This window comes from Cyprinodon tularosa, unplaced genomic scaffold, assembly GCF_016077235.1.
Source record: "Cyprinodon tularosa strain WSP-4 unplaced genomic scaffold, ASM1607723v1 ctg210, whole genome shotgun sequence".
Taxonomy (NCBI): Eukaryota; Metazoa; Chordata; class Actinopteri; order Cyprinodontiformes; family Cyprinodontidae; genus Cyprinodon; species Cyprinodon tularosa.
Genome location: NW_024038779.1, coordinates 1742476 through 1761330, shown reverse-complemented (window position 1 = coordinate 1761330; position 18855 = coordinate 1742476). Strand labels below are relative to the sequence as shown.

The 18855-nt window shown below is 37.8% G+C and overlaps 1 protein-coding gene across 3 annotated transcripts in view; it reads left to right on the top strand.

Annotated features, from left to right (window-relative positions):
- The first annotated feature begins 6062 nt into the window (after positions 1-6062).
- The window catches only part of phactr4b (phosphatase and actin regulator 4b), a 53851-nt gene continuing 41058 nt past the window's right edge, over positions 6063-18855 (top strand). For 2 of the 3 annotated variants that reach the window (XM_038285411.1, XM_038285409.1), the window contains exon 1: positions 6063-6282. The gene's annotated coding sequence lies outside the window, so the exon portion shown is untranslated. Of the gene's footprint in view, positions 6283-8623; positions 8770-18855 lie in introns of those variants that run through there. The other variant, XM_038285410.1, reaches the window with a different exon arrangement.

Here is an 18855-nt window from a genome sequence, read left to right as displayed (position 1 = left end):
CCTGAATTTGACATAGATTCATTTTGGTAAATTCACCACTGTTTCTTTGCTTTCTCCATTTAAGGAAAATTATCCCCGTTGTAAATCAGTAAAGCCTCTAAGTCTAAGAAAAGGCTTTTTCCAGTTTCTTTTTCAGTGTTTTTTTTTCCCCTGAAAGTTTTTAGATTGACCAGTGTTAGTATTTAAATGGTTTGGATTATAAAATGCAATAACCCTTTTTTTTATGGAGCTGTCTTTTACTTCTGAACTATGCTATTTATAAATTCAGCTTTCGGGTGGCAAGCCTGAAAAGTAAATAAATGCATCATAGTGCACACCTGAAAATTATTTAGGAAGAAGCTATAAAAATATTCAGCACAACTATGAAGAAAGGCCTGGGAAATGCATCACTCTTTAGTTAATCATCACTCGCCTATTGAGGGTGAGGTTTAAGCAACTGCACCTTTTGGAACCACCTACTCAGAGGTGGGAGGAGTACCCAAAAACTGTTCTTTAGTAAGAGTAGCACTACTTCATCATATTTTTACTACAGCAAAAAAGTAAAAAGTAAGAAATGACTGCAAAAACACTATTTCAATTTTTTTTATATAAAACAAAAAAAAAAAATAAATAGTTACAATATGTAGAAAAGGTTAAATTAAACTATACTGTTTTCTGTATTTTCTATCAACCTCCAAATGACACTGCAGACTCAGCAGATACATTTAACCGATAAGCCTTGAGTATAAAAAAGAGGAAAGGGACTCTCTCAGTGGTGGATATTTGATTAAAACAAGCTTGTTTTTGCAAAGTGAATCTACACACAATGGATGGAGTAGCCAGAAATTATACTTAAGCAAGAGTAGTGATACTTTATCACATTTTTACTCCAGTGAAATTCAAAGGTATAACGCATTAAAACTATTTCTAAAAGTCAATTTTCTCAAAAAGTTATTGAAGTAAATGTAACTAATAACTTCCCAACTGTGCACCTCATTGACGTTAAAATTGCGTTTTCTATTTTAATTTGCTATTTTTTGCCTTTTTACACAAACTTCAAAAAGAAATATGAATTTAAGACATGCTGCTGGTGACTGAGAGCTTTATGTTCCAATTTAGGATCAATTTCTCCGACACAGTTCATTCCAGCTTTTTTAAAATGACTTATAAAGTCAGATTTAAATCGTTTAACAAACAAAATAACATTAATTTGAAAATGCTCAGGAAATGGACTGAAAAGCTGCACAAGTGAAAAGAAATCCAATAGGAAAGGTAAGCAACTGAACTCCACATCTGCAGTGTCATGCAATATTATAATATAACATTATAATATTATAACACAAACGGAATTGATTTGGTACATATTAGACTTAACATGATTGTATGTAGATTGTTTTCCAGCAATGAAAAGCTGTGCATACCTGCAACTTTAATGAAGGAACCATGATCAAACTTACAACAAATCTATCTCCAGCATGAGGATGAACTATTAACCCAAAAATAGATAAGTTATTCTACTGTTTAATGTTAATCATTCACAAGGTTTACAAAGAACACTGATATTTTATTAGTTTAGGTGTTTTCCCATTGCTTTAAAAGCTTCCTTGTAATTTTTACACAAATGTAATCATTTTAATATGTGTCTGCACTCATAGATATGAACTGTGTGAGAATAACAATCCGTGTTCTCAGATTTTCTCAAGTTTCCAATAACAAAGAGATTTTATTAGTTTAGGTGTTTTCCCATTGTTTTAAAAGTTTCCTTGTAATTCTTACACAGATGTAATCCTTTTAATTAGTGTCTGCATTCATAGATATGAACTGTTTGAGAATAACAGTCAGTGTTCTCAGATTTTCTTTTTTTTCAGTTAGTAAAGAACCCTGCACCAATACAAAACAAAACAAAACAACAATTCACTTTGTATATATGAAGGACCAACTCTGCCATATTTAAAAATAAATACAGAAATAAATAAATGCTCAATAAATGTATAAGCATACAATTAATTGCCAACAAAAAAGTGAGACATAAATGTATATAACTCTTAATTAGCTTCTTTATTTATTTGCCTTTGTAATATTTACCTTATTTATTTTTCTGTCCTTTATAATCTTCAACTTTATTTTTTAATTACTTATATTTTTAAATATTTATTTATGTGCATGTTATAATATTTTTGTCTGTTTTATTCTTCCTTTGTATTTTTTTACCTTAGTTATTTCTTCGCCGCTGTTTATTTCTCTCTGCCCTTTTTACATTTCTCTTTGCCCTTTTTACATTTCTCTATGCCCTTTTTACATTTCTCTCTGCCCTTTTTACATTTCTCTATGCCCTTTTTACATTTCTCTATGCATTTATGCCTCATTATGCAAATGAGGAGGGGGTGTGTCCTAGAGAGTCAACTTCTGCTCATTGGTTGGCTTGGCGGTCCATCTTCTTAACTCACAGAGCTCAGAGTACTAAGTTAAATGTTCTCTTTTCTGTTGCTGTTGTTCAATTAAAGTATGTTTTAAGATCATTTGAGGCGAGAACCTTATACTTTTAAGCATCACCATATGGCCCATTCACAGATTTAATGCGTAATTTAAAAGAAAATGTGACGAACTTGAGAGGACCGCGGCAACCAGCAAAGCTCCGAAGCTGACGGCAGCCAGGTCTAACCACAGCCCATCTGCAGCGGCCCTCTCTCGGCATAGCCGTGTGTGAAGAATCGCTGGTGATGATGGCGATTTTTTGTTGCAGAGGCCCTCTCTCGGCATAGCCGTGTGTGAAGCGTGTTGGTTAGCATTTTACTACATCGGTCGAATCTACAGGAGGAGAGTCTGATGTCGAGTCTGAAGTCATTAGAACTTGAGTAGGGACTTTGCCAAACTTTGCCAAATACAACAAAAAATCGCCATCATAGCCTGGCTATAGACCTGGCTGCCGTCAGCTTCGGAGCTCCGCTGGTTGCCGCGGTCCTCTCAAATTCGTCACATTTTCTTTTAAATTACGCATTAAATCTGTGAATGGGCCATATGGTGATGCTTAAATGTATAAGGTTCTCGCCTCAAATGATCTTAAAACATACTTTAATTGAACAACAGCAACAGAAAAGAGAACATTTAACTTAGTACTCTGAGCTCTGTGAGTTAAGAAGATGGACCGCCAAGCCAACCAATGAGCAGAAGTTGACTCTCTAGGACACACCCCCTCCTCATTTGCATAATGAGGCATAAATGCATAGAGAAATGTAAAAAGGGCAGAGAGAAATGTAAAAAGGGCAGAGAGAAATGTAAAAAGGGCAGAGAGAAATAAACAGCGGCGAAGAAATAACTAAGGTAAAAAAATACAAAGGAAGAATAAAACAGACAAAAATATTATAACATGCACATAAATAAATACTTAAAAATATAAGTAATTAAAAAATAAAGTTGAAGATTATAAAGGACAGAAAAATAAATAAGGTAAATATTACAAAGGCAAATAAATAAAGAAGCTAATTAAGAGTTATATACATTTATGTCTCACTTTTTTGTTGGCAATTAATTGTATGCTTATACATTTATTGAGCATTTATTTATTTCTGTATTTATTTTTAAATATGGCAGAGTTGGTCCTTGTGTGTCCAAAATGGCAATAAAAGTTAATAAACTCTGAGTCAATATTGAGAGGGACCAGCAGAGGGCGTTCTGCTCAGACTGAAATGGAACAAACAGAAACAGCACTTCTTTAAACTTTGTTGCTTAGACTAAGTGGTCTGAGTGGCTTAAAAAAGGACAAAATAATTACAAAAACTATAATAGTTGAATTGCTGTACGGTGCTGATCAATCCATTGAAGAGAAATATTTAACACTCCTGAATTATTATTATGAATGATTTGTTTTTATTATAAATTGAAATAATTCTGGCATATGTGCCAGAATAACTGGGAGGAAACTCTCAGACTCTAAGTTTGAGCATTTCTGACCTTTGGCAGAGATTCAGAGGTGTCCTCGAAAGGTTCCTGAAAAACCAGCAACAGCGAGCTTCTCTATGCAACTCTGCCGAGGCTTGTGAGGTTACGCAAAACAGATGAAGGCTGTAAAATAAGTTTTACACAGTTTCTTTTACTATTCCAGTTATCTGAAAGTTCACAGAACTGCAATCAAGATAACGGAAATGCTTGATAAGCTCTTAGAGCAATGAAAAGTAACAATCTTCTGACAGGTAGTCAATCTGTCCTCAAGTGGGATGTCAGGAGCCGTCTGACTTCATCATCAAAAACTAACAGAATAAAGGAACGTCTTCTTTATAAAGCATCTGATAAATTATCATCCAGGACTGTGTTTTAAACTGTAAAGTAAGATTATTCTGTTCTCAGTAGCAATGTGACCTTACACTGAAAAACAATATTAAATCAACACCCTTGTTTATTGATGTTGGAGATCGGCCTGTTTTCCAGTGTAGTCCTTTTTTTCTGTTTCTCTGGATGTGCTCTCTTCATCCTTTGACATGGGAGTTGGCTCCGGGCTTGTCTGCCTGGCTGTGTGTTTCATGGATGGGGCCACCTTTTACAGCTGCTTTTTGTGTCTCTACTTCTGTCTCCTTGTACCCCAGTCGGAATCAGCATATGGCCGCTCACACTGAGCCTGGTTCTGCTGGAGGTTTCTTCCTGTTAAAAGGGAGTTTTTCCTCTCCACTGTCGCTACAAACATGCTTAGTGTGAGGGATTGCATTCGAGTCAATGAGTCAACTGGTTTTCCTTAGATAGAAATCTTTGAATCAATTTGACTGTAGGATCTGGTGAACTGTAAAGTGCCTTGGGATGAAGAGTGCTGGGAATTGGAGCTATATAAATAAACTGAATTGAATTGGGTAAATGTTCAATGGGGAATAAAGGTCATGTTAAAACTAACAGTTTTAAACAAAACAACTAATGGTACTAACTGTTGCTGATAATCCCTTCAAAATAAAATTAACCAAAACAAGTTTACAATCCACCATTCAAAGGAGATGTGTGCTTCTTGGAAAAACTATTTATGACTTCACTAGAAAGAAGAATATGGGGACAAACATATTATATAAGTGTATTTTTTCACCAACCGTCTAATGAACTATACACAGTTATTAACATAGTAATTAAAAGTACTACTATCTCAGAGAATAGACTTTAAAATACTTCTGTTAGTCTATAAATCTCTGAATGGCTTAGCACCAAAGTACATCACAGACTTGCTATCAGTGTATCAACCCTCCACACCACTCAGGTCTTCTGGCTCCAGCCTGCTCTGCATACCTAGAACCAGAACTAAATATGGAGAAGCAGCAGTTAGTTCCTATGCTCCACTTATCTGGAACAAACTTCCAGAAAACTGTAAAAGTGCGGAAAGCCTGAGTTCCTTTAAATGAAGACTAAAAACACATTTGTTTAGGATTTCCTTAGACTGTTCTAGTTAAACAGTTCAACTGAAAGATCATTAGTTTAATTTTTTTTTAATTTTCTTCAGTCCAATTGTTTTTAATATTATTTTATGTTTCTGCATTTTTTATTTTATGTATTTTTTCCCCTACTTGCTTTGATTAAGTTTTATTTTCCAATATTTTAATCATGTAAAGCACTTTGCATTGTCTTTGTACTGAATTGTGCTATAAAAATAAATTTGCCTTGCCTTACTGTCTGTTTTCCTATGGTGTCGTGTTTAAAGGGGTCACCATCAAGTTAAAATCTGGCATCTGTTGGGGTATAAATACGATCCGATCAGACATCTTAAAATCCGTTGGGCTTTTAAAGGAATTTTTTCCCCCGCACTATTACATATGCAATGAAACTTCCTGCTCCATAAATTGGTAGGGGGCCTACCAGGTGTCAGTTAAGGGGGCCCTAAGAGGTCGGGGGCCCCTAGGCAACTGCAGTCTCTGCTACGCCATTGTTAGTGAGACTGAAGAAGTTTTCAAACATGTTTTTAGAAAAGCGGGTGAGGGAAAACAGGCGCAGAGCTGGTGCTCCATATAACGGTATGCTCCCCCACCCATTCATCCAAGCCTCTTCCCCTGGATCAATGCACTGCAATGCATGGTGGGAACTGAAGTCCCCGCGGCAAAGAGGGGGGCTCGCTTCTGCGCTGCGAACCGGTCAGCTGCATCTTCCAGGAAAAACTACCACTACCGAGATGCTAGAGCAGGGATGGTTTCCGGGAAGGACCTGAAATGTTTGGCCGGGTGTTGGAATGGGGGGAGAAAGTGTGAGGAAAATGACCGGATTGCTATTTTTAAATGAGGTTTAACTTCAATCAGAGAGGAGGAGAGGGGGAGTCTGAAGGGGGATGAAAGAACCAGCCGGGTGAGTTTGGTTTTCCTCTGCAGACAATAACCTACAAGTTGCGATGCTGCAAGTTTGCCGACAGGCAAAGAGAGTGGGGTTCATGTCTGCGCTGCGATGCTGCTGCACGGATCTGCAGAAGGCAGAGAACAGCGGTGCTCTCTGTCTGCTGGGGCTCCTGCATAGCGCTGAGGCGCAACAAAGGATCGGTGTGATCAGCAGGATGTTGGAGGGAGTGTGTCGATAAACTCACCCTCGGGGTCTCTGTTTGATCACTATCAGAATGCATAGGCCTTGCATGTGATCGGTGCAGGGAAAGAGTGCTGTGTTGTTTACCCATAAGTATTAGTTGCATTGACAGATATGCAGACGCTCGTTTTGCAGCTTGTTTGTGAAGGCGAGAATGCGCCAACGAAGTCAATTTAATGCTTTTGTGCAAACACCTGCTTTTGTTTGGATATATTTAACCGGAAGCTGCTGTATTTTCCCTGCTGGCAGACTTTACCTCAGTGTTCAGGCGAATCCAGTTCCAGCTTCGAGATTGCCCCTCCACCAGTTCTGCGTTGACGATTAAGACGTGCGCCTCTACACGGCGTTTTACGGCCACGGGGGAGGGGGTGCTGATGCGTTCAATTACTCCACATCTACTAGATTATTCATGTTAAAACAACTAACCACAGATTTTATCAGCTTCTATAGCCATAAAAATTCCCCACATACGTAATATTTTTTAAAACGATTTTAATTATATAAAATCATAGTTTTATAAAATGTCCCAATGTGACAAAAACAATTTGTCTGGTTAACCCTCTCAAGGCTCCCTTTAAAATAGTATATAATTATTATTTAGGACAATAGTTAATGAAGCACATGTGTATTAAATAATATGATTTATTTTGCATCATGGACAGCATAAGTTGATAGTTTAACACAAAGGAAGACTATTAATGGGTGATTTATTTCTATGTCCTGAGACTGAAAGTTGTTTCTAGTAATTCATGATGTGAAACAGGGGTTTTGTTAAGGCATTAATTGCTGATTTTTTTTAAATAATAATTCCAAGTCATATTTTAAAAAATAGAATACTCAAATACATCGTTCTTTTTAGATCTTTATTGCAGTTTGAAACATATTATATGAGTAGCCTATATTTTTTTTACCAACCATCTAATGAACTATACACAGTTATTAACATTGTAATTAAAAGTACCACTGTCTGCTTTGCTATTGGTGTCGTGTTTAAACGGCTTATCATCCTGTTGAAATCTGCCATAAATAAGGTCCGGTCAATCTACCTAGTATCAGGTGGGTTTAAGAGAATTTTTCGTCCATTACATCTGCAAAGAGTCCTATTCCACAATTGTGTAGGGGTCCAACCACGTGTCAGTGACGGGGCCTCTAAGAGGTTGGGGGCCCCTAAGCAACTGCAGTCTCTGCTTACTGATAGTTAGGCCATTGTAGAGAATATAAATATATTTTGTTCTATTGAAAATTTGAATACAGAAATGTTAAGTAATGCCACACAGTCAAGAGGAAGACAGCTGATTTCACAGTGCTCCATTAGAGTTAAAGCGAAATGCCGTTTTTTTTACATTGGGCCCTTGATTTTTACGTTGTTACATCATGTTCTACTCATCAATATGAGGTTTGTGTCATTTGGAGCTGTTCTAAAGATATTCCGTTAGGGTATAAGTAATCAAACTAAACTGTTCATAATTTATAATTTATCTATTTATCATTTACAGTGAGGACAGTTATTCGCCTACATGTTATGAATGCTGGCGTACCATAAAGAATAAATTATGAGCTGTTTAGTTTATTTACATGGATATAACCAAATGGAATATCTTCAGAACAGCTTCAAATGACACAAAACTCATATGGGTGAGTAGAACATGATGTGATAACGTAAAATCAAGGGCCAATGTAAAAAAAAAAACAGCGTTTCCCTTTAATGACACCTTCATTTTCCTTTCTGTTCACAGAGAGGTTATGCCACAGAAACTGATGGCCATAGAAGCTTGCTGTCCTAATTTGTATAAGCACGTTGAAGGAAAGTAACTGAAAGAAAAACACAGAAAGGACAGCGAAGTAAGCAAAGCCTGAGAAGAATCTAAAGCAAAGCCACTTTAAAAGTCCCAAGAGGCTTCACAATTTGTGGAAAATTGTAATAAAAAAACTATAAACTATACGATATTTATCAAGTATGATCAATGTTTAATAAACGTGAACGAAAACTGATTACTGGATTGTGTAGAGTCCATAATTTGACGTTATTTCAATAGATTCTGTAGATTACCAGCTGCGCTTGAACGCACCATTGCACCGCGTCCGTGTAGAAGCGCAGCAAGCGGAGTAACTCGTTTTGACAGGAGAACCAAGATCGACACAACACCTGTCTGTTTTTCCTCTGAGCTGCATCCACCGGCGCAGGAGCACAGAGCATCCGCGGAGCCTCTACCGCTGAATCTGATGCTTTCAACGCGGTAGACCGAGGGAGCGCCTCAGGTAAGGTGTTTCTCTCTAACCGGGATTAAACCGAGATTGATGTAAATCGACTGGTTAACGATTGTAAAATATATGCGTTTGGTTTTGAATCTCAACATAATGTTGTTAATCTTTACTCGTTTTTTAATACAACCCGCCTATCTCTTTTCGATGATGAATATAAATATATTCATTTACCAAGAGATTTAAAGAAATTGCTATTAGGAAAATACAATAAATTATTAAAAATCAGTTTGCCAATTCATAAGCTATCAATTCCTGTTAGAAAGCAAACCAGCCAAACACTGATTGTTTTTGTTTGTATATGAAACAGGTTGGGCTGTGACATGTGAGACCCCTGTGTGTCAGCACTGCATTTCCTCTGGTTGTCTAAACTTTAATACCCCCCCAAACTTAATTTGCTCTCCCAAGAAAAAATAAAAAGCTGCCTTGTGCTGCAGCTCTTCCCACTTCCCATTGAAAGTCCTCTCTTTAATGGGCCATTAAGAGCCAACCGCCATGGTTAAGCTGTCAGCTGGGTTTGATTGATTCTGTTAGACCATAGATGAGGAGATTCCTCCAGAAGCTCTCAGTTAAATGTCTCCAGTCCACCCCCTCCCTCCCTTTCTTCTCCACAGAGCAGTCACTGGGCAGGGAGCAGCGATTGATTGCAAACTTTACATGTTTGCATGGTACAGTGTGGGTATAGTTGGGTTTATTGTGCTTTTTCATTAGCAATGGGCAGGATATGGTTTAAGAGATTAGTGTTGCTCATTCTCCAGCTGCTGCACACTGTCCGCCAGCTAGCTGAAAGATAACCTTTACTTTTCCCCATTACTAAGAAGAAAGGAAAATGATCAATATCAATATTTTCTCTGGTATTAAAACGGAAGGATAGTAGTCCTTAACTCTTTATGGATAGTTTAGATTATTTTGACACAAAGTTCTGTGATAATATTAACTATATTTATAATTTATAGCGCTGTCAGTGTCTGCAATATTGTTATAATAGGGGACTGAAATATAATAATAGTTGCCAGGTGTTTGCAAGAATTCACATAACTGTGTTGTTAAGCCTGTTGGATGCGGTCTCATCATCATCACTCACTCCAATTCATAGCAAATTACTTTACCTTTTAGTAAGAATACATGTGTATTTATTGCAACTTATAGATGAAATTATATATTTTTTTTTTATTGCATCTCCTTTTTTCTAATGGTATAACACAAACCAATCTTGTGCTTGAAAATATGGTATTCTTTAGGCCCTCCTTTAGACCCTCTGATCAACTTTTAAAAATAAAATAATAGAAAGTCTAGTTTTAATTTTGTTTTCTGTGTGTTTTCACGTTATATCTGCAAAGATTTCCCACATTTGCCATTAGGCAACAAACAACTTATTGTTTATCTTTATTTAGGGAATGTTCCATTCAAAGAAATCTGTCTTTGTTGTTATTTTTCTCTGATCTTATGTCTATAAACAGTAATAAACTAACTTTTACACAAATTTTTGGCTTGTACTTCTATTAAGTCAATCTCTATAATTTTGCAGTTTTAGACAATTTAAACTGACCAGGAGCAAGATTAAAAGGGGCTCCTTGAATTGTAAAAGTCAAGCAACTGCAGCCATGTGTTTCATAAAAGAAATAATTTGCAAATTCCAAGTTTAAAAGAATTCCACAAATAGGAAAAAAATAATTGAACAAGTGATCATTTTCAGGGTTTTACCTGCTTATAATTGATGAGAGCCAAGCAAAGGAAAATTGGTCTAATTTAATCTTTGGCTGATTGACTGATTCACTGATGTTTAATAGAGGCAGTAAAGCTTGATTTGTTTCTGTTGCAAATTAAAGCAATGTGATTGTGGGGTTTCACTGACTAAAGGCCTTAGAAATTATTGTATTTTTAATCAAGGTTGTTGTACCGTGACAGTCCCATACTGTCTGGTGCCTGATTGAGGTGTGTTCTGGTTTGCCATCCTGCAGCACAGCTTACTCACCAGTTGGAGGGACACTGAGGAGGAAAAGTTTAGCGTTTTGGGCTCCTTGTAAAAGTGGGCCACTGGTCCCTGTGGTGAGTGGCGCTTTTCTGGGGCAGGCTCAGTGGTGACGCTGGCCCAGCACGGAATCGGAACAGACGGCCTTGTCCGTCCATTTTGAAGCTAGATGAAGAAACTGTGCCGTTAGATTCATTTAGCAGTAAAGGGTCTGCAGCTCTGACATGGTGGACTTTTGATGAACGTCTCATGACTGGACTTAACGAGTCTTTTAGTTAACCCGTTACAGGTAACTTTAACCTTTGTTAATTTAGTTAAAGTTTCATACCATAGAGCATGTGGGGGGTGTTTAAGTGTGAACTTAATTTGTGTTTCCATCTGGGTTTTTTTTTTTTTCTGAGCCCTGGAGTTAGAAGCAAACTGCTATTTAAAGATGCCATATAACCCAGCCAGCTGCTGCCGTTTCTGCTCCTGTTGTAATTGAATCAAAACTAGTAAGACTTGCCAGTGAGGGTGTGTGCGCTGCACAGAAGATTTCACAGTTGGGACCTCTACGTGGTCTGAAGCGGCTGCTTTCTCATACCTGCTTGGTGCCTCCTATTTCGGAGCGTGAGTTTTGCAAAGGAAAGGAAAAAAGACAGAATCTGCTCTGAAGCTGTAAAAGGATGTGATTCGATAATGTAAGTTTTAAAACAAGCCTTCACTCTCTTTCTGTTGGGGCTATAGTCAATTATAGCATGGGTTAGTGACTGATGATGTTTGGACAAAAGGATGGCTCATTTATTCTTTTCTGTCAGACTAATTAAGTCCTAATTGGAAGTTGGTGTCATTAGCTGGATGTTTCTTCTTCGATCTGTTTGTTCTAGACTACTAACGGTCCTGTGGTGAAGTTTGAAGCCGTCTGCATGTAAGTCTTTTAGCTAAACAGTTTGGACAGTCTCATGACTTCCATGCAGTAGAAAAATACGTGACAGAGGTAGACTGACGGTTCACAACTCAAAGGGGAACTAGACAATCAACATCCCTTTTCCTTCTGTTTCTGGCATTGAGTGTGGTAAAAAATGAAACACTAATATTTGATTAGACTATGACTGCCTTTGTTTTCTCTGTGTTGTAGCTCACAAGCAGCAACCTTGGACAACTTCTGTTTATTCAATGCATGAAAGGGAGCCGAACTGTTCAGAAAGCTTGTCTTATTTTGTAGTTCTACCCGTTCACTGCCTTTAATCGGCTTTTACTGTCAGAGTCCAGGGATACTTTTTGTTCTTTCTGTGAAACACTCACCACTCTCCCCGATTATTTTGAGTCATCCAGCCAAGGCCGTGGCAGGCGGGAGTTAAAAAAAATGCAATCTTAGACCACAAATGCATCTGCCTGTTTCCAGCTTCCCCTGTGGTGAAAAGAGAAGTACATTTTCATTCTAATACCCCGTCCTTCTATTGCATATCTGCGTCGTATTTCATCTGCATAGAAAAATCTATCTATGCAGATGAAATGCATAGATATAGATATATTTATCCATCCGTTCGTCCGTCCATCCATCCAGTTTTTTGTGGTTCTATATTCTCTATCTGGTTAGCCTTTCAGGACATCTCTCTCCAGCAGGTTGCATTTTTCTCATGGATATCGTCGGACACAATTATGTCTCACATATTGCGCCAATCACCTAACTATATAGGCGTTTTATCACTTCCTATACTGTGTTGGTGTTCTAATGAAGATGCACTTACCTCAGCATGCTAAAAGCTATAAGCATCTGCAACTGATCTGCTGTCAACCAATAAGCATTTAATCAATTTAAGGAACTGTTATAGCATTGAACTTTGGTTCTTGTGTCATCACAGATAGGTAAGCATCAGTTACTATTGAAAAAGCTACAGTATACCACCAAATAACTACATAGAGACCCACTTTTAGAGGTGCCTTTAGGAGTCTAAACAGACTTAGGAGTCTAAACAGACTCCTAAAGGCTTTTCCTTGTTTGAAAACACCCATAGGGTGTCACAATGCTTCCCCTGCATCCATATTTACAGGTGCTGGTCATAAAATTAGAATATGAAAAAGTAGATTGATTTCAGTAATTCCATTTAAAAAGTGAAACTTGTATATTATATTCATACGTTACATACAAACTCATATATTTCAGATGTTTATTTTGTTTAATTTTGATGATTACAAATGACAACAAATGAAAATCTCAAATTCATCATATCAGAAAATTAGAATATTACTGAAGACCAATAAAAACAAAGGATTTATAGAAATGTTGGCCAACTGAAAAGTATGAACATGAAAAGTATGAGCATGTACAGCACTCAGTATTTAGTTGGGCCTCCTTTGGCCTGTATTACTGCAGCAATGCGGCGTGGCATGGAGTCGATCAGTCTGTGGCACTGCTCAGGTGTTATGATAGCCCAGGTTGCTCTAATAGTGGCTTTTAGCTCTTCTGAATTGTTGGGTCTGGTGTATTGCATCTTCTTCTTCACAATACCCCATAGATTTTCTATGGGGTTAAGGTCAGGAGAGTTTGCTGGCCAATTAAGAACAGGGATACCATGGTCCTTAAACCAGGTACTGGTAGCTTTGGCACTGTGTGCAGGTGCCAAGTCCTGTTGGAAAATGAAATCTGCATCTCCAAAAAGTTGGTCAGCTGCAGGAAGCATGAAGTGCTCTAAAACTTCCTGGTATGTGGCTGCGTTGACCTGACATGGCACCCCAAACCATCACTGACTGTGGAAACTTTACACTGGACTTCAAGCAACGTGGATGAAGTGCCTCTCTTCTTTTCCTCCAGACTCTGGGACCTTCATTTCCAAAGGAAATGCAAAATTTACTTTCATCAGAGAACATGACTTTGGACCACTCACCAGCAGTCCAGTCCTGTTTCTCTTTAGCCTAGGCAAGACGCTTCTGACGCTGTCTGTGGTTCAAGAGTGGCTTGACACAAGGAATGCGACAGCAGAAACCCATGTCTTTCATACGTCTGTGTGTGGTGGTTCTTGAAGCACTCACTCCAGCTGCAGTCCACTCTTTGTGAATCTCCCCCACATTTTTGAAGGGGTTTTGTTTCACAATCCTCTCCAGGGTGCGGTTATCTCTCTTGCTTGTACACTTTTTTCGACCACATCTTTTCCTTCCCTTCGCCTCTCTATTAATGTGCTTGGACACTGAGCTCTGTGAACAGCCAGCCTCTTTAGCGATGACCTTTTGTGTCTTGCCCTCCTTGTGCAAGGTGTCGATGGTCGTCTTTATGACAACTGTCAAGTCAGCAGTCTTCCCCATGATTGTGTAGCCTATAGAACTAGACTGAAAGACCATTTAAAGGCTTTTGCAGGTGGTTTGAGTTAATTAGCTGATTAGAGTGTGGCACCAGGGGCCATCAATTTTGAACCTTTTCACAATATTCTAATTTTCTGATATGATGAATTTGAGATTTTCATTTGTTGTCATTTGTAATCATCAAAATTAAACAAAATAAACATCTGAAATATATGAGTTTGTATGTAATGTATGAATATAATATACAAGTTTCACTTTTTAAATGGAATTACTGAAATCAATCTACTTTTTCATGATATTCTAATTTTATGACCAGCACCTGTAGTAGTGCACTGCCAGTGGGCTGGCCGAAAGACAGTCCCTTTTACTTAAAAGTGGAAATAGACATGGAAAAACCAACATGCAGAAAGTAAAAATCAGCTCCTATCATTTTTATTAAGATAACCCTCATCTAAAAGTGCAGTTTAGCAGGAACAAATGTAGAGAAACCATGCTTCTTTTTTAGCCAAGGTTACCATTTAATGAGAATCTTTAACCTTTCCATGTCTGGTTTGCTGATCCTGAAATATGTTCAAAATAAGGAGCATAAAAAATGATATAAAAGCCATGATTCATTAAAACACTACATTATGTACTCTATTCCTAATACAGACACCCTTTACAACACAGGGGCCTCATAAGTGGAACAGTGGATTAGACCAAGCGTGATGTTCCACACAATATGCTCAGTGTCTTAATGTTTAGTAATGCATAAAAGTTTTTTTTAGAACTGCCCTCATATAGTACATGTAAAAATAAGGAATCTTGTAAAAAAAAAAAAAAAAAAAAACAGCGTATCATTTTAGACGCATCTTGTGGTTGTGGTCATATTGAACTATTATGTTTTTAAATAATAAAAGCAATAAGTAAGAAATTGATTTTTTGTTTAAAATGAACCAAAATTGCTGTGTGTTGTGTTTGCTGGTCAGATTTGAAATGCTGTCATTGGTGTTATTACAAAGAGTGAGTGGTTCTATGGCTTTCTGTGGTTGAGGTGAGATTAAGGTTGTTTCTAAATTTGATATAGACCATCTCATTTTCACTGTTTAAGGTTCTCCTTCAGGCGATAAGTCCTATAATTGCATTTTCAGCGCATGCACTTCGGAACGCAGTCCTGTTTGATTGTTGTTAACTCTGGCTTCTTCTTTTAAGACGGAAGTTCACCTTTGACCCCACCTTTAAACAGGCTTTAATAATGAGGAATAGAGAAGACCAAAATCAAGAGTCTTGTTTCAGAGCTTTGTATGATCATCAATCCTTTGACAGATGCAGCTGTAGTCTGTTAGGACACTGAGCCCTGATTACAGTTATAGTTATGAGATGGCCTCATGTGCTAGCAGGCTTGAAGCAGAGTCTAAGGGGACTTTTGTATCATCTTGGCACTGAAAATCAAACTTTCCCACAAGTTAACCACAGAGATGTTGGTTGGACCAGTAATCTGGTCAAATAAGTTAGTTTAAGATAAATAGTGAACTTGGGCTGTAATTTTAGAGGAGACTGACTGAATTTTGCTTTAGATTTTGTTGGAATTAGGGCTGCAACTTAATAATATTTAGCAAATCGATTAATCTTTTTATTATTTTTTCGATTAATAATAATAGCCAAAGATTCTTTAAAGAAGACTTTTTTACAAAATTAACAAGTTTAAGTTTCACAAGGTAAAACTGAAACTTTTCCATTTGAGGAGTTCTGGATAGAGCATATCGACAGAATTGTTTCTTTTTCATCTTAAATGCAAAACCTTTATATATTTTTTTGCACAATCTTGGTATAATTACTGCTCTAAGTGGGTCGCTCTGTCAGCTAAAGGCATGTTTTAGAGTCATTATACTCCAGTTAACGATTAATAGATTACTAAATTAGTTGTTCAATAATTGATTAATCCACATTAATCCGATCAATTGTTTCAGGCCTAGTTTGAATGTATAGTATACATATATACTTGGATGTATTAGTGTGTGTACTCTATAGTATACACCTCCATATACATCTGTATACTAGTTAAATAAATATATGCTGCACTTTCATTAGTAATACTTGAAGATTTGCAAAAAAAAATAAAGAAATAAGTCTCTAGAGTAGCTTTTAAACAAATACAATGATTCAGTTTAAAAATATTATTAAAATTTCCTTTTCATCATATGCAACAATTATTGCATCCTTAATATTTCCTGTAAAACAGGTGGGAAAAAAGGACCCTAGGACATGTCAGTCGGATGAAGCAGAATTTGTTGACCATTACAATTAAATGGAGGAGCACAAAAGTTACTCACCCGGGCATTGTTTATTCTCTGACCTTCCATGATAATAGACCATGTAAGGTAAGAAGAACAGATAATATTTTTCAAGTAAGACAGATTTCTGTTAAAAGCTGTATAATTTAGGAATTGCTTACAAAAAAAAAAAAAAAAAAAAAAAAATTGATCTGTGCCAAACCAGACCTGAGCTAATGCAATCAGTGCGCACAGTGAGCAGCTTGGTAATGAGGGAAAATTATCTCTGATTTAATGTTCCAATGTTCCACTGGAGTGATGGATGGATTTATAAGGATGTACTTTACGCACCTTTGCCACAAGTGCCAAACATTGGGAAGGACACAATGTTCTTTACTCCACTTTTTAGTTATTCTATCATGCCGACAGCAGGAACTAATGGTTGTTTTAATACCTTGTTTATTAGTATAGCACTAAATCATAAATGATATAGTAATGACAGCCAGAGCTGAAGCAGGAACTTCTAGTGTTTCAGAGATAAATCAAGTTACAGTGGCTTTGAATAAACTTGAATAAACTGTATGGAAGAAAGTTCCAGTTTCCAGCTCTTCACCCTAAACTGGAACAAATAATTCATGTTCTCCAGTTAAATTAAATTAAATTTAGTTTATTTATAGAGCGCCAATTCACAACACAGGTCATCTCAAGGCACTTTACAGTTCACCAGATCATCCAGTCAAACTGATTCAAAGTTTTCTTTTTAAGGAAAACCAGTTGATCTCATTGACTTGTTGTGACTTACAACCAAAAATGACGAAGCGAGACGGTCAGTTTCATTTGGTTTAACTTTAGTGAAGAACGGTGAAGGAAAAAAGTAACATACAACGTGCGCCAGTCAGCTCGGCTCAACAACACTCTTTTTTTTTCTTTTTGCTCCTAGAGCATCCTGGGTAATAGAGTCCACTTCAATACAACTACAAATAAATGCAGTCCCAAATTTAACCACGGTTTCAAACATGAACTGTGTTATCAACATTAACGTTAACTTATATTTTTAACTCATTAACTTATCATTCAAAGGTTATGAAATAATAAGTCCTCAACAAATAAATTCACAACATCCTCCCCCCCGATAAACTACAGTTTATCTAAATTTCCAAAGAATACAGCAACTGAACTGGTCTCCGCAGAAGGGCGCCTGAACATGTTCGAACAGCACATGACCTGACAAGACCATCACGTCCTGGGAAGAGTTCTTGAATTCGCCCCATTTTCCAGCTCTGTCTTGGTAGATTATCCTCTCCGATTAGCACAACGTCTCCCACCTTCAGCAGAGAGGGCTGCTGGGAGTCGCAGCGATGGGCTGACTTCAAGTCCAGTAAATATTCTTTTCGCCATCTGTTCCAGAAGTTGGTCATAAGTCTCTGCCTGTAGCGCCACCTCCGTGTCATCTCCTCCTTATTTGCTGTTGGATGGATTGTTTCAGCTGGAAATGGCTTTGGGGGTAAACAAGTCAGTCTCTGACCCACCAAGAAGTGAGAAGGTGTCAGCGGCTGTGGTTCATCCACGTCATTGTGCACGTAAGTGAGTGGCCTCGAGTTTATTATGGCTTCAGCTTCAGCTAGAATGGTGCACACTTCTTCAAAGCCAAGTTTAGCTCTGCCAAGCACCTTCCTAAGAATTACTTTGACTGACCTTACAAGCCTTTCCCAGAATCCCCCCCACCAGGCTGCTCTTTCAGCGATGAACCGCCAGGTGATGCCCTTCTCTGAGAAAAATTCTTGTAGCTGTGGATCTTTGATGCCTTTCCAGAGTTCCTTCAGATCCTGATCAGCTCTCTTGAATGTTTTGGCATTATCTGAATAGATCACCTTGCATAATCCTCTTCTTGAGACAAACCTTTTCAGTGCCAGCAGAAAGTTCTCTGTTGATAGGTCTGAGACCAGTTCTAAATGCACAGCTCTGGTTACAGCGCAAGTGAACAGCGCTATGTACGCCTTGGTCATGGAGTTCTGTGTCTTCACATAGAGTGGCCCTGCGAAGTCCACACCTGTGATCTCAAATGGTGGTGACTCAGTTATTCTGTCCTTGGGCAGCGGTGCTGTTGTCTGTTGCCCAGCCTTTGCTTTGAACCTTTTGCAAAATACACATCTTGACACCACCTTCTTAACTACTTGCCGTGCTCTCAAAATCCAAAACTGTTCTCTCGTTTGCACTAAAGTGTCTCGCACCCCTGCATGCATTACCTTCTCATGTTGATAATGTACCAGCATTTCGGTATATCTATGATTGCTGGGCAAAATCCATGGGTGTTTTTCTCTGTAAGAGAAGTCGGAATGCTGGAGCCTTCCTCCTACACTGAGCAGCTCATCTTGGTCCAGAAAGGGTTTCAGCTGTCGGATTCTGGAGTCTGCATGTGTGCATTTTCCTGTTTTGAGCGATTGAATTTCGGAGCTGAAACTCTGGTTCTGAATAACCTTTATCCAATATTTTCCTGCTTCATGCAGCTCTTCTGCTGTCAGTTCACCACTCATTTTTGTAGTTGAGCGGGCGTTAGCGATAAACCTTTTCATCCAAGCC